This window comes from Ylistrum balloti, unplaced genomic scaffold, assembly GCF_031769215.1.
Source record: "Ylistrum balloti isolate Yb309-2 unplaced genomic scaffold, AGI_CSIRO_Ybal_v1 Utg370420, whole genome shotgun sequence".
NCBI classification, from domain to species: Eukaryota; Metazoa; Mollusca; class Bivalvia; order Pectinida; family Pectinidae; genus Ylistrum; species Ylistrum balloti.
The window spans coordinates 479,193-485,278 of NW_026782284.1; positions in this window are offsets into that span (position 1 = coordinate 479,193).

Sequence of the window (6,086 nt, forward strand, 5' to 3'; positions counted from 1 at the left end):
AACTAAGAAAAATCCAAAGAAAAACTCTACCCAAGCAATGTTGAATGTCTAGTAATTTTCACGTGTAATCGGCACCTGTTACAACTTCATATAGTAAATTCCACGAACGCCTCGAATATCTTGCCAGATAAGAAAGCATTTTTCATATTTTCGCTGTCCAACATTCCTTCCGGAAATACAAACATTGTCTACTACTGTCGTACATTTTGAATTCGTTTATGAATTTAGTTCCAGAAAGTGTTGTTGGTAATTTGAAAGAAATCAACAAACACGATGTGAAGAATCGAACGCCTTCAAAACAATTGCTCAATCGTAATAACACATTTCATACCGACTCTGTAGCGATATGTGGTGATGTATTTTTCATTGTAGGGAAATGAAATCAATTTTGAATTAATACGTCGGAGAAATTAAACTTATTCCAAAGGCGAGTATATATTTCACTGTCGAAAAAATGAGTTTCAAACCCGTGTATATTTCGTTGTCTGCGATAGAAACAGTATTCCCGAGAAACGGCGTTAACTTCGCTGTCGAAGAAATGAAATAAACATTTTGATCCGTGACTGAGGAGCCAGTATTAAATGTGTTAATCCTCGGCCGGTCACAGTTTAATCCGTAGGATATGTGTGCGACACGGACCTATACCGAACACTAAGACAAATGAGATTATAGAATTGTAACGTATTATCCTATTTTCTTCATATCCGTCTTACTTAAAATTTGTCAGCTTGGAAATATCTAAAATATTATTTGTAAAAATATACTTCCGGTTTAAATGATTGAACTTATGTCTAACATTTATTAATTTCAAATGCAAACACAATATATTTTATTTAGAAAAAAATGTTATTTTTTTCAACTCGCAAAAAGGATAAGTTAACTATTTGGGTCTTCTGATAAGCTAAGCCGACAAATGATATTAACAGGAGTTGGTAATAGGTCAAATGTGCGTTATTTTTCGTGCAGGTCGTTTAGTGACTAATACGTAGCCTCTACAGAAGATACCGTATACCTGTTTATAGTGACATATGATATGTATGTTTTTGTGTTTTAATAGTATCAGTCGTTGATAAGGCTAGATACGACACTTCGCGTACAATACATGCACGTGACTGAACAGCTGTGTCTATACCGTATGTAGGCAGGTCCAATTTAGACTTAATTACTGTTATCAATTATACAGATATTATCTCGTTTGATTTAGACAAGCCTGTTTATAATCATCGACATTTTCACTTCAGTATAGGATATTTACATCTGGAGTCCTTCACGCCGACATCAACAAATTTGGTGATTTAGGACACATCAGCGTGCCTTTTTTCTATATATTTTTTATGAGCACTTCTTAACAAAATCTGTTTGTTCCTGTAAACTGACAATGGCGTTTTATTATTGAAATTGCATCAATTGAATGAAAGTTCCAAACTGACAAAATCAAATTTTAACAAGTAAACTAGTAAAGTTTCTGAAATGAAGACTTTACACTTCACTTATTGGTAAAAATGCCTTCCTTACCCAAGTTCAGGGAACCTTTTTAACAATTATTATTATTTAGTTCGGCCTTGAAAACTTACCGGAGTACAAGAGAGAACGCAGAGAGCATTTGTTCCAGGGAGAGTCTCCACACCCCCTATAAATGGCAAGGTATGGAAGGAAATAAAATCCTTATAGATTTTGATAAGTTAGCCTAGTTATTCTGGATTTCGTGTGTAGTGTATAAAGTCGCAGCGCGGACCTCTGTTTTAACATTATAATCGTCGTTAGTCAGGATTCCGGTGAGAGCAATTGTAAGCAGTTAGTCAGGATCTGTGTGGACAGTATGACTCAAACAAAGGCAAATTAACCAAGTTAGTTTGGATTCCGTGTGCAAGGTGTGGGCAGTCTAATCTCTTTAGTCTGGATTCTGGTGTGAACGGGGCAGAGAGTAGTAACTAGGGAATGGATTATAGTAACTACGGGACAGATAGTAACTAGGAAATGCATTATAGTAACTACGGGACAGATAGTAGTAACTAGGGAATGGGTTATAGTAACTACGGGACAGAAACAGTAACTAGGGAATGGATTATAGTAACTACATGTACAACACAGAGTGCAGTAACTAAGAAACGGATTATATCAACTACATGTACAACACAGACTGTAGAAACTAGGAAACGGATTATATCAACTACATGTCCAAGACAGACTGCAGTAACTAGGAAACGGATTATATCAACTACATGTACAAGACAGACGGCAGTAACTAGGAAACGGATTATATCACCTACATGTACAGGACAGACTGTAGTAACTAGGAAACGGATTATATCAACTACATGTACAGGACAGACTGCAGTAACTAGGAAACGGATTATATCAATTCCATGTACAGGACAGACTGCAGTAACTAGGAAACGGATTATATCAACTACATGTACAAGACAGACTAGTATCTAGGAAACAGATTATACCAGCTACATGTATAACACAGACTGCAGTAACTAGGAAACGGATTATATCAACTACATGTACAGGACAGATTTCAGTAACTAGGAAACGGATTATATCAACTACATGTACAAGACAGACTGTAGTAACTAAGAAACGGATTATATCACCTACATGTACAAGACAGACGGCAGTAACTAGGAAACGGATTATATCAACTACATGTACAGGACAGACTGCAGTAACTAGGAAACGGATTATATCAACTACATGTACAGGACAGACTGTAGTAACTAGGAAACGGATTATGTCAACTACATGTACAAGACAAACTGTAGTAACTAGGAAACGGATTATATCAACTACATGTACTAAGAAACGGATTATATCAACTACATGTACAAGAGAGAATGTAGTAACTAGGAAACGGATTATACCAGCTACATGTACAACACAGACTGCAGTAACTAGGAAACGGATTATATCAACTACATGTACAGGACAGACTGTAGTAACTAGGAAACGGATTATATCAACTACATGTACACGACAGATTTCAGTAACTAGGAAACGGATTATATCACCTACATGTACAAGACAGATTGTAGTAACTAAGAAACAGATTATATCAACTACATGTACAAGACAGACGGCAGTAACTAGGAAACAGATTATATCAACTACATGTACAAGACAGACTGCAGTACCTAGGAAACGGATTATATCAACTACATGTACAGGACAGACTGTAGTAACTAGGAAACGGATTATATCAACTACATGTACACGACAGATTTCAGTAACTATGAAACGGATTATATCAACTACATGTACAAGACAGACTGTAGTAACTAGGAAACGGATTATATCACCTACATGTACAAGACAGACGGCAGTAACTAGGAAACGGATTATATCAACTACATGTACAGGACAGACTGCAGTACCTAGGAAACGGATTATATCACCTACATGTACAGGACAGAATGTAGTAACTAGGAAACGGATTATATCAACTACATGTACAAGAGAGACTGTAGTAACTAGGAAACGGATTATACCAGCTACATGTACAACACAGACTGCAGTAACTAGGAAACGGATTATATCAACTACATGTACAAGACAGACTGTAGTAACTAGGAAACGGATTATATCACCAACATGTACACGACAGATTTCAGTAACTAGGAAACGGATTATATCAACTACATGTACAAGACAGACTGCAGTAACTAGGAAACGGATTATATCACCTACATGTAGAAGACAGACTGCAGTAACTAGGAAACGGATAATATCAATTACATGTACAACACAGATTGTAGTAACTAGGAAACGGATTATATCAACTACATGTACAGGACAGACTGTAGAAACTAGGAAACGGTATATCACCTACATGTACTGCAGAAACTAGGAAACGGATTATATCAACTACATGTACAAGACAGACGGCAGTAACTAGGAAACGGATTATATCACCTACATGTACACGACAGATTTCAGTAACTAGGAAACAGATTATATCAACTACATGTACAAGACAGACTGTAGTAACTAGGAAACGGATTATATCACCAACATGTACACGACAGATTTCAGTAACTAGGAAACGGATTATATCACCAACATGTACACGACAGATTTCAGTAACTAGGAAACGGATTATATCAACTACATGTACAAGACAGACTGCAGTAACTAGGAAACGGATTATATCACCTACATGTAGAAGACAGACTGCAGTAACTAGGAAACGGATAATATCAATTACATGTACAACACAGATTGTAGTAACTAGGAAACGGATTATATCAACTACATGTACAGGACAGACTGTAGAAACTAGGAAACGGATTATATCACCTACATGTACAAGCCAGACTGCAGAAACTAGGAAACGGATTATATCAACTACATGTACAAGACAGACGGCAGTAACTAGGAAACGGATTATATCAACTACATGTACACGACAGATTTCAGTAACTAGGAAACAGATTATATCAACTACATGTACAAGACAGACTGTAGTAACTAGGAAACGGATTATATCACCAACATGTACACGACAGATTTCAGTAACTAGGAAACGGATTATATCACCAACATGTACACGACAGATTTCAGTAACTAGGAAACGGATTATATCAACTACATGTACAAGACAGACTGCAGTAACTAGGAAACGGATTATATCAACTACATGTACAAGACAGACTGCAGTAACTAGGAAACGGATTATATCAACTACATGTACAAGACAGATTGTAGTAACTAGGAAACGGATTATATCAACTACATGTACAGGACAGACTGTAGAAACTAGGAAACGGATTATATCACCTACATGTACAAGCCAGACTGCAGAAACTAGGAAACGGATTATATCACCTACATGTACACGACAGATTTCAGTAACTAGGAAACAGATTATATCAACTACATGTACAAGACAGACTGTAGTAACTAGGAAACGGATTATATCACCAACATGTACACGACAGATTTCAGTAACTAGGAAACAGATTATATCAACTACATGTACAAGACAGACTGTAGTTACTAGGAAACGGATTATATCACCTACATGTACAAGACAGATTTCAGTAACTAGGAAACAGATTATATCAACTACATGTACAAGACAGACTGTAGTAACTAGGAAACGACTAGAATGGGACAAATTGTACGTGTAGTAACAAGAGAATGAATTATAGTAAATATGTAACATATAAAAGTAAGTAAGGATATGTACGATATGATTTGACGCGACTTGAGGAAATTATGACGTGCAGAATATTTGTTCAGCATCATTACCAAGGAAATGTTACAGGAGTGTTTTCTGTACACATGTACAGTGTATTTGTGTACTGTTTAATATGTCATCATTTGGTCCATGAGTCCACACCAGATCTTCAAAGATCAATTGACAGTTCACTGAAAGATGTTTTTAATTAAAAGTTGGTTAGTGGGTACATCTGTAATTAATGCAATGTTGTCAATTCACAAACAAACCAACAAAAACTCCACTCTTCAAACTAAAATTTTATGATTTCCAATTTGGGAATTATGTCCAGTCACAATATCAATATACATGTATATACAATCTGTTCATTATAACTTTGTATCAATTTGGTGACATATTCATTAAGGTCTTAACAAACTGTATAAAGTAGACCTGTACAAGTTGTACATTATACTATCTAATTTGGCACTTCAGTAAACACCATATCATAAGACATGGTTTCAAGATAAAACACAAAAATCTTTATAACAGCTTCTGAATAAACAAAAAAAGTAGATAAATCTCATCCTAATTGACTAGTGTATTCTGTTAAACATTTAATCGATGTGAATTTGTGTACATACTTCTCATCAAAAGTAATATTATTCAATTGATTTGTTCTCAACAATTACTTGTGATATCCAAAAACAGCATTCAAAAATTTCATAAATTTTTCATTTTTGAGAAAACTATTTAAATATTTCAAACCTAAGGTTTCCTCATGCAGCTAACATCTTAAGAGTCAATATTTTTGTTTATTGAAAATCTGCACTTTTAATGTTGCTGACAGGAAATTTTCTATGTAATTGTTCCTATATCTGGTATCACAGTTCACCGGTGATGTCATTGATTACAAGTTTCCTGA